The sequence below is a fragment of the Xiphophorus maculatus genome, chromosome 23 (assembly GCF_002775205.1).
Source record: "Xiphophorus maculatus strain JP 163 A chromosome 23, X_maculatus-5.0-male, whole genome shotgun sequence".
Classification (NCBI taxonomy): domain Eukaryota; kingdom Metazoa; phylum Chordata; class Actinopteri; order Cyprinodontiformes; family Poeciliidae; genus Xiphophorus; species Xiphophorus maculatus.
The window spans coordinates 26,218,577-26,230,020 of NC_036465.1; positions in this window are offsets into that span (position 1 = coordinate 26,218,577).

An 11,444-nucleotide genomic window follows, 5' to 3' on the forward strand; every position below is an offset into this window, starting at 1 on the left:
TGCTTTGATTATTTAATTCACGGAGAAATCGTTTAATCTCCATGGCAACCATTCAGCTGTTCAAAACGCCTGGGCGAACCTAGGTCCGCCTTCGAGGACGAAGCTCCTCCTTGGAGCTGCAGTTTCCAAAATTCACAGAGCAGCCCTCCTCTGCTCCTTCAGACTAGCCAGCAGCAATTAGCAAATATCTGGTGGAACTGAGCATAGGCTGAGCTCATAATAAGAATTACGTCTCAGTAAAACGCCGGTAAAAACTTTCTTAAAGGGTTATTAGAGGAGCCATGTTGTGATGACTTCATGAAGGCGAAGATTCAGAAAGACCAGGAGCTTCTTAAAGAGACAGAGGCCCAATTTCAAGGAGTTAAATTAAAAAGTCAAACGTCTTTTTAATCATATTTCATATATGTAGCGATTTTATAACAACTGCAGGCAACATAGTGATATAATTGCGCTACACAGTGTCACTATGTGGACAATACTGCCCCTTTAAAGAAGAGGTTAGCATGCTAAAAGCCCATGAGGTGAGACACGACTCACTGTACATACTGGCACACAGCGTCCTCTGTTGGACAAACATGGCAGCGCATCACGCAGACTTGGAGAGAGATGAGATGAAACAAGTGGTTGATGCAGCTCAAAAGGAAATCTCTGCAGCCGACGCCGGCTTTCTGATCCCTGACTCACAGCAGCTTGATTGTTCCTGCAAAGCAGTGACATCCAGGGCGTCACCGTTCAAGTGGTTCTGATCAAGCAGCATTTCAAAGCACCAGGTGGCTGATCTGTCATGGAGGCATTTCAGGAAGAACCCGTTTCCCTCTCTTGTCTGTCATGCACCATGTCAAACAAGGGGGTGTCAGCCTGCATGTCAGCATGGCTTGATTCACTAGACGGTGTTGAAAAAGACTGAGCCCGTTGCCTCGGCAACAAACCATGCCCTGACAGAAGAAAGATGTTGCGAGAGAGGAAATATGAGGAGCCCACCGAGGGGCTCTGACACGCTTAAAGCGATAGGTCACCCGCTAAAGCCCATGCACAGAGATTTGCACAAAGTCTGGCGCTTGAATCGATTTGATCTCCTCTGACAGATCCACACAGGGTTAGGTGGAATTTAAAAGAAACACCTTTTAAATTCTGAGAATAAATGGAAAAAAAAGGGAATGTGCTCTTTGGCAGAGCACTGTGTCTTTGTGAGACTTGTCACATTGGAGTTTTTATATGGCAGCTCAACACAAAGTAGTCATTTATTCTGAGGTAAAAGGAGAGGACTCGGTAGTTTTAAAAAAAAAAATTACAAATGAAAATCTGAAAAGTGTGGCTTTCATTTACATTCAGCTTCTACGGAAGAGGATTAGGGCCACTGGAAACTCAGAAGACCAAAGTCAGAATTCTGAGATTAAAATTTGAGGTTTGACACTGAAATCAGGATTCCGAGAATAACGTCAGAATCCTGACGGGGGAAGAAAGAAGAAGAAAAAGGAATTCTGAGAAAAAAAAGTCATAATTTTGAGATTAAAATTTGAATTTTGAGGAAAAAAAACTGAATTCTGAGAAAAAAAGTCATAATTTTGAGATTAAAATCCAAATTCTGGGAAAAAAAGTCCGAATTTAAAAAAAATAAATCTGAAGTCTGAGAAAAAAAAATCCAAATTCTGAGGAAAAAGTCAAAATTCTTAGAAAAAAATTCTGAATTCTGAGGGAAAAAACTAAATTCTGAGAAAAAAGTCAATTGCAACATTTGCCAGCTTTCAACACAGTCCTGTAGTTTTGACAGACAGACCCCTCCTTTCTTCATAACTAGGTTTCCTCTGGTGAGCCTAAATGCTGAGGGCTCTACTACTGAATCTTTGCAGTTGACTCTATTGTATTTATGGTAAATTGCATGTATATTTCTTGTCACATCTCTCTTCCTACAAAAAAATAAAATCATCTGGGGTATAAACCACAGACCACAGCATTGACCAGCTCAGTCAGGCCCAAAATGTCAACACAAGAGTCAGAGTCAGCAGAATGTGTAGAAATGAAAAGCCGTCTGTAAGCTTGTGATCAGACAGGATCAGTCAGGCTGAGTCGGCAGCGGCAGTGCAAACAGAGACAAGTGAAAGTCAATGTAGAGTTTGTGTTGCTGGACGCCAGATGACCTCACCTATACAAAACATCCCAAAAGCACACCGTCCTTTTTCGCTTTTAGTGATCTTCATTTAACGTCACTTTCTGCAGCGCACGCCGCGTTGTTCACGCAGCAGCTTCCACTGCTTCCTCGGTTTGCCATGGAAACTAAGCCCAGAGCGAATCCTCCGTCCTCCGTGTGTTCTGCCATCTTCAGCTCCAGAGTTCCCACAATAACTTTCCTTTTATCCGCAGCTAAATTTAACCGCCACGCTCGAGTACAAACAGCAGAGAGTTAACGCGTGGGCCCTCACACCTGGTCTCAGCTGTCACATGAAAACATCTCACATTGCTACAAAAGAGGCAACCGGCGACAGATTTTGTTTGACTCTGTGAGCTTTCTTTGTATTTTGTGACTGAAATTGTACGGAAACATCACATTCCATTGGCAATAATCAAACTGGGAAAGTTGCGTAACCCTGGTGGGTGAAATGCCTGTGTTACAGACTTTGGGAATTTCTCAGCTAATTGTTCTTCTGCTGCAGATAACCAGACATCGTCGCTATCGGATATATTGGTACTACTGTGTTGGCGAGATACTGTTGCAATAAACGTATGCAAGTGTTTTGTATTCGGGTTTTTGGGAATCAGAAAGTGAACTTGTTGCAAGTTTGTGCCAAATTTACACCAATCGGGTGTTAATTTTGACAATACTGACCTCTTCTGATCGGCTTGCGACATCTGTAATGGGGTCCGGGTTGTGGGACTTTGGCGTCCAGACATGAAAAATGACTTAAACCCAATCAGATTTCATGCGTTTTCCTTCACAGAGCTGCTTTGAGTCATTCGACAGGCTTTAGCCCTTTGAAACAAACTGAACTTACCATCCTGTCGGTCTGAACCGGGGAGGTCCGGAGGAGGCCGCCCGATCCACAGTCCAACACTGGGACGAATCTGGCTGAGAAAGACGGACAGGGTGAAATCCTTGCTGACCAACTGAAATCTCATCAAAGTGGAATATGTTCAAAGCAACCCATAGAGTTGCTTTTGGCTGTAAAACAATGTCCAAACATTAAACGATTCAAATTTCTGTATGAGGAAATGGTTTGAGAAACTGTCTTGATGTATTATGTTGTTGTTGTTGTTACACAGCACTGTTAGCGTCAACATTACTATGATTACTTTGTTGTTAATATTGTTAGTATATTATAGAATGCAAGGTATTCTGATGCAGTACTTACAAACAGGATGAGATCATCTTGTGACGTTGCTGGAGGAGGGATGGGTTTTAAGAAGTTTACACTGCTGTCGTTTTAATTGTAACTTGACGCGTTCAATAAAATACAATGTGACTTATATGACTTATATGGGTTGTGGCCATTTAAAAGCAAACAGCCACTTTATTTGCTTTTATTTTAAAACTTGTTGTAAAAGACGTGGACCTAGAACTGAACTGAAAGGTGATTTCGCCACAATTTCTTTATTGTTTTTGTTAAAAAGAAAGTAAAGCGTCATTTCCCTTTCAGTTTTGTAAACAATTTCACAAGGTTAGCTAGTTATGTATGATACATAAATAGCTAAAGAAAAACAGGATGCCGTCGCTTTAGAGTCAGCAGATAAAATGGTCATTTTTTGTTGCGTTCTTCTCCCACCCCCCTTTTTTAACCTTAAAACTCTTTCAATACAGCTTTGTTACATTCCTGTCTGAGCCTGAATCAAAAAGCCATATTCAAGCACAGAGAATAATACAACATTAATATCGTGACTACAGGTTGCTCTTTTAATTTTGAGTGGGAAAATAACCCAAACCCATCTTGTACTTCTAGAGTTGATTGTTTAATGTGCAGGTCTGGTTCGATGTTTTATTGCTTCTAAATTCTGATTCTTTCGTTATCGTTCTTCGTCTTTGTACATATGAACATATAATTTTTATTTTTTTTACTAAAGGGATTTAACTTTGTTGGACATTTTTGTCCTCTTGGCCACGAAAACAAAACAACATTGCGTTTATCTAACATGTTTAATGACGTTTCCTCCAAACTGGACATTGGGACTAATAAGACAGTTATAAAAAAAATACTCTGTCCCTCGTAGTGCCTGTCGGAAATCACTTCTGTACACTACTGCAGAGTGTTGTCACGTAACATGAGCATGGCATCAGGACTGTTTACACAACATACAAAACCATCTCACTTTGCTAAAAAAAAAAAAAAAAAAAGCAGAGCAACATTTAACATACAATTTTAATATCACATGTGCATCTCTGGGGTCTCAGTTTCTAAAGATGAGAAACTTTAGAGATATTAGATGGCGCTTTAATAAATGAGTCGATGGGAGATGAGTCCTTTGGTGCCGCACTGGTTTCTATTACAAAACCCAGCTGAGATTGTGTACACGTGTGTTAATGTTTTACCTTATTGCTCTCTATTTTTGGTTTCTCTAATGTGGTGAAGATGAAATCTGTTGGGGGCTCCTACAGTCATCGTTGTGATCTTTGGAAATCAAGCATCAATGCAAACATTTACCAGTGGAAAAGAAGAGGATTTCAACTGGAATCATCTTCTCTTGGAGGATTCGAGGAAGGTGTTCATGTAAAAGAAATAAAAAATGAAATAAAAATAAAAAGTGTAAGAAACTGATGTCTGATTAGCAGGCTTTTTCAAATCGTGGTCCAATCGTCACTGGTGATATCTAAGTTGTTTGGTAAATAAAAAACACTTTTCCAGCATTTCACTGGCTGCGTTTTTATACTATATAACAGCACAATTTTATGAAAACAAACTCACTTAATGGAAACAAGGCAATTAAAAAAAAAAAAGAAAAGTTTTTGAGCTAGGATGAGGCGGTTTTTCAGCCGTGTCAAGATTAGTGTGTTTCGTAAAAGTGCGATGGAAACACTTTTTTTCACATCGCACGAGTCATGTGATCAAAAAACCGACGTTACTACTGGCGGAAATGATGAAGAAGACGACAGGAAGTGGTGGGAGGATGTTGGCGATTCTCTTTCCATGGAAGAGCTGCAATTACCAAATTGTGTTTTTCCGACATCAGCGGAATATCAACAAAGTTTTTATGTACATTTGTAATGGAAGCGCAGCTATTGATGCCTTATGTTACAGCTCCAAGTTTGAAAAAAGAAAACAAAAATTGGGATTTTCTTACTGATGCACTCATTGATTAAGCTAAACGCTGTTAGCAATATAAGCTAATAATGTATTTCTCTCCGATTTGCACAATGCAAAACTTCAACATGGTCACTAACTGAGGATTCACAGAAATTTCTGTGAAAGTTTTACGTTTTATGTACAAGGCAGCCCTATTGGATTCTGGGTCAGTGAGAAACCTGCTGATTTTCTCTTAAGTTGTGTTTCTGTTCACTTTTCCACCTACAACCTTTCCAACGGAAGAATCAAGCAACTAACAATGAAACACCAGGAGCCTGAGTACTGAAACAGGCTTGGAAAACGACAACGGAATCAGATGAACTAATCAAAGGAGATTTGGAGCAGCTGCAGCAGGTTGAAAACAGGGAAACTGAGGGAGGGAGACTAATTAACGCAGAGGGAGCTGAGTCAAAGGATCTACAAAGCAAAAGGGAAAAGGCCTGGAAAAAAAACACGAGAGAGAAAAAACTCTAAATGTACAGATGAAACCAAAAGGATGAGATGGTCCAGCAAATAAGGATTTTTACTACAAATTGAAACTACTAAACAGAGAGCCAAATGGGGACAGTGAAAAACATTTTTAAGAAACACAAGATCTTGATTAAAGCAGTGAAGAACTATAGTTATTTGCCTCAATCTGTTCAATCTAACCAACGACTGAACAGTTGTTTTTCTCTCTCCCAAATCTGAGTAACATTATGACGAGAGCACAAGGTTCACCAGTTTCCGTCTTAAATATTGCAAGATCTTTGTTGTATTTCCTTTTGTAAAATCTTACATAATTTTCACAGGGTGAAAAGTAAACCAACACAATGAGCTGGATATTAAATTCAGCGGGCTGAAATATGTAAGGATTATGACTGGATTTGGAAAATAAATAAACAAAATAAGCAAAATATTTCAGAATGACTTTCTTTAAAGACAGGAAAACTACTTTGTCTAGGTGTAGTGTAGAAAAATCAGAAACCTACAAAGCTAAACAATCCGAACGCCTGAAGTCTGAGAAAGACAGCTGCAGCACCCTCTAGTGGCTCGTTTCAGACACTGCGCTCCGCTTCACGTTTCCACAGTCAGGAATTACTATTTATAACAACGAAAAAGAAACAGAACAATTACGCTGCTCATCTTGAAACAAAATGAAAATAAATTTAGTGAGATACCGGCTCTTTGGGTCACAGGCAATGCTCCACACCTTTTAAGGTTCAAAGCTCGCTTTTAGACTAAAACGGCCAAAAAGAGCCAAGGGCCATTGACGTTTAATTCCCACAATGCGAAAATATGATCTCACAAATTGCATCTCGGCCTTCAATCCGTCCAATGGCTAAGCCCATTTCATCCTGTAAATGGTCACTGGGGGCCCAGAGCTTATCCCTTGTGATACCAAAGGAGGGGTGAGGCGCAGGCCTTTGAAAATATGAACGTCCTCCAAGTGGATTTGTTAAAAGTACAGAGAAAATGGGCTGATGTGAGAATCTGTAGCTCAGATTGGTGAAGAAGTTCTGATAGAACAAAGCCAACCCATTATGTTTGTATATATGGTTGTAAATGGGGATGTGTAGTCACCGAACAATCATGGTGCCCATTTTGTTTGATCTTAATGTTATGCCGGGATCAGTTTCTTTTTTCAAATTGTGGATTCCTCCTCTTGGTGCTGGACCTCTTCTCCTACCCGGAGAAGGCACGCTTCACTTTTCCAGCTCAAAACCTTTGTGTCAGATTAGGACACGCCAATCCTCTGCCCAGCCGCTTCACACTTAGCTCCAGTGAAAGCTGTAGACCACAACCTGATGAAGCCAATAGGACCACATCATCTGCAAAAAGTAGGAACGTGACTGGAAGACCACCAAGATGGATCCCTTCAATGCCTTTGCTGCACCTGGAAATTCTATCCACAAAGGTTACAAACAGAATTGGTGGCAAAGGGAAACCTTGATGGAGTCCAAGCTGCATTGACCTTTGGCTTACTGCCAGCAATGCCGTCCCTTGGCTGTGATAAGGTGATCCCTTATGACAGCGGCCATAAAAGGCTCTAACAGCCCATATCAAAGGACCTGGTACCCCACGCCCTTTGACCTCTTGGTCACCAGTGGTTTTGACCTTGAAACTTTCTTGAGTAATCAGGCCTGGATACAGATTGACATTAAACTCAATTATCCAAAAAATGTGGTTGAGCCAAACTATCATGATTCCAAGATGAGAGCAATTATTTCTCCACATAATGACAGGTTGGTTTGGATAACTCCTTCATTTGAATGAAGTTGTCATTAAAAAACTCAATTTTGTACTCACTGAGGTTATCTTTTTTCCAATGACATTTGTTTAATGATGTGAAACATTTACATGTGCCAAAAAAAAAGCAAAAAATGAAATTACCTTTAAAAAAAAAAGACATTTGAAAGGGAGCAAATACTTTTTCACTGTATGTCCCTAAAACCAAAAATCGAGGTAAATGAAATTCCTTATTTGCCTTGTATGGGTAAATGGCAAGCAAATCTAGTGGTGAACTGAACCACTAGAGGGCGTGTGAAGCCATGTTTTGCCTCCTGAGTGCCGTGTAGAACTTTCCATCACGGACCCACTCAAAGGCAAACTGTTTGACAGTCGCAGCTTCAGATTTCCTTGATAGTGATAAATTGAAAGCTCTTCTTTGTATGCGACTTTGTATGCCGATCCTCCGATCAAAAATGTCAAGGTGAGCATCTTTAATCTGTTTATCTAGAAAGAAAAAGAAAAACAAAGCACCAGCAAAAAAACAAAAACAAAAAACACAACCTTGCATTGGCAGCGCCAATCAATCACGCTCATGCTCAGAGAAAAAACGGAATATGGGGTTACGGTTGGGGCAGCAAACATCAATCTGTTGCTGACAGGGTCCTCATTAGTCCCCCGGATGTCTTGTGTTTTCTGAATGGGATATGCTTTGTTTAACCCTATTAGAGACGAATGCAGAAAAACAAACAAACAAGCAAAAAAAAACCAAAAAAAAACACAGATCAATGGAGAGCTAATGATGCCAAAATCAATTTCACACATGGTTAACTGCAGGAGAGTGGAGTGGTGTGTGGAGGTTCTTGATCAGCCCCGTGTGTTTCTCATCAACATCAGCACTCCTGTCGGACCAACCAATCGACGAGGAGCAACAACCACACATGGACGATACGGTTATTATCAGAGGCAGAAACGAGGTACAAATTGCATCACGAATCCCCGTCCATGTGACATGTCCGTCAGCAGACGTGCTCATCCGCCAACTGTTCAGTGAGACAACTGGTACCACCTCATTTTGGTTAGTCACCGGTCCAAAATGGAAGGTTTTATGCCGTACATGGTAACTTTCTCATCTCAGCACGCCGAACAATAACTCCCATCATCTTCTCTTGTTGTGGTTTCTCAACTATATTTTCTTGTGCATTTGCACCAACACACTCCAGTCCATTTTCTTAGGCAGCTCAATGACTTCTCTACTTCACCTCCACCAGCCTACTACAGCAACAGAAGACCTGGGAGGACAATTTAGTAACATAATGTTGCCTATTGCTATCAGGATAATGGTGTGTGTACTTTGACCACACAAGAACCAAATTACCGCCAACAGACTCAAGCTTTTGATTTTTCACCAGGTTTCCATGAAGTGCCACAGTGAGTCTTTTCACTGGATTTAATAACATACTTCAGAGTTTCCTGTCTGACTCGAACATTAGTGTGAACACTGAGGTAGATCTATTTTCTTGGCGTTAGGTTTAAAGTAGGGCTGGACGGTATGGTTGAAAGACCTGTCACGAAACAAGCGTTTCATATCAGTCAATATCGATAATTGTTGATTAGTTTTTTGTTTTAAATATCTGAAATACGCTGTGGCCTTAACTGTTTTACCCAGTTTTCACTTCACATTTATCTTTAAGGAGTTATGAGGCACAGTGACGAAAAATTAAACTGCTGCTGCAAGTTACTCAACAAGTTGTTGCGAGGTAACTAAAGAGTGAGTGAGTGAGTTGAAACCACCAGCCGTGCTTACAAGCAGTAAGAGTTTGAGCGCTTAAAGTCTTTCCTCCTTTGCCTACATCCCCCAGAATGCTGTGCGGTTCTGGATATAAGTTCAGTGAAATTACTGAGTATTCTATGGTACAGTCAAAGGAAAAAGGTAATAATTGTTGAATGGTCTTTATTTTATTTAATTAACCAAAGCAATAGTTGTACAGTCCACAAACACAGCGTCTTCCTCACGGTCTTTTTTCTTCTTCTTCTCCATTCCCTCTCCTGTCTTGCGCCACCTATGGTCAGGGTTGGTAATGTCTCTGTTGGTAATGTGTTTACTGACGTGTCAGTAAACACACAGTATTGATATTGACCACGTGTCTGTTGCGCTATTTTTATGGTTATTGACTTATTGTTCAGTCCCAGGTTAAAGCGTGGAGATTTGATGAAGATCAGTCGTTGAGACATTACATTCGCTATCTTATTTCCACAAGTGCAGATTTATGAATAAAGTAAGAAAGGTCGAGTTTTAGCTATTAATAGCCACAGATGGCACAGATCCACTTCCGTACCAGGGTATATGAAGGTTTTAAAACACGCATATTTTCCATCTGTACCTTTCACGGGTTTTGAAGTCCACCAATTACAATTTGTCTAATTGGCATAGTCATAGTGTTGAAACTAAAAGAGGAGGTCACTTAAAAAAAAAAAACAACCCAAAAAACCTACTGTTTTAAAGCTAAAATAATGTCAGCAAAGGAGGAAATAGCAAGCGTCTCTCTCTCTCTCGCACCATAGGTCTGATTTAATACAGTAGAAGATTTTTCACAACATTGCAGGTGTGTGCTGCAGGTAGACTGCAAAAATACCAAATGTTGCCAAATATCTTAGTACACTTGAAATAAGACAAACTAACTTACAAGTCACTTTTCAACAACATATGGGAGCTTAAGTCAACAATTCCTTAATGTTGAGGAAAAGATACTAATTATAATTGAAATAATCTATCAGTGGAACAAGCCTTCTTAAGTTACTATACTGCAGGATAGAATGTATTATTCCACTGGCAGGTTATTTCGCTTACCACCAGTATTTTTTCATCAATATTAATCAATTACTGAGTTAAAACAAACTCCTATTTCTTGCTGAAAACTTACTTGTAAATAGGTTTTACTCTATTTCAAGTGTACTAAGTTGTTTGCACTGGAAACCAAAACTGCTTTTTAACGTTTTGCGTTTTTGCAGTGCAGACCGTTAACCAGTTGAGATGCAGCATAAACAGAAAGTAAGACATTTAAACATTTTCTGCAAGTCTTTTGCACACATTGTGCTTCTAATGAAAGCCGTCAAACTGCGTGAGAATCTCACAGCAGCCCAGAATCTCTTCCACGCCTAGAAGAGGAAATCATTTGTGTGATTTCCTTCCATGTTTAGTGAAGGCAACATTTAAACTCCGCATTGCCATTTCACCTAAGAAAAACGAGGGATCTATTTTTGGATTTCTCATTTTAAATGGACGTGCCGGCGACAGCTTGGGAATCTGGGTCATTGAGTGTTCAAGTGCTAACCTAAGTCAAGCAGTTAATAAACGTGGCCTCGATTGTTGCAGAGATGTTTAAGAAACGTGTGGAGCGACGTTGAAGGGATAGGGGTTCGCTGAAGTCGTCATTGCTAGTTGTGACGCAGTCTGCAGTAAACAAAGCCCTGCAAAAAACCCTAAATCTCACCAACTAGTTTTTCTTTTTTGTCTAGTTTCTAGTGCAAATACACTTGGAATAGGACAAAACTAACTAACAAGAAACTTTTCAAGCAAGATATAGGAGCTTGTTTCAAGTCAGTAATTCCTTAATACTCATGAAGTGCTGGCGTCCCTGGCAGATCTTTTCACTTACACCACATGTGTCAAACTCAAGGCCTGTGGGCCAAATCTGGCCCACCACAGCTTTTTATGTGGCCCTCTAGATTCTAGACTAAATATTAAGTCTGCTTAAATATTATGTTTTCAATCAAATCAATGCAGTTTTTATCTGTTTACTGCCAAGTTATATCAATCAGTCCCTCCAGTTGCTTGAAAATTATTGTGGAAATCCACACAAAATCAAACAAATCCCTGCACTTTTCGCACTAATAGTCGGGAGTTTATTGCAGATTGTTCTCAAAAATTGTCAAAAACTTTCTTGCCTGTCCTAAACAGCCCCC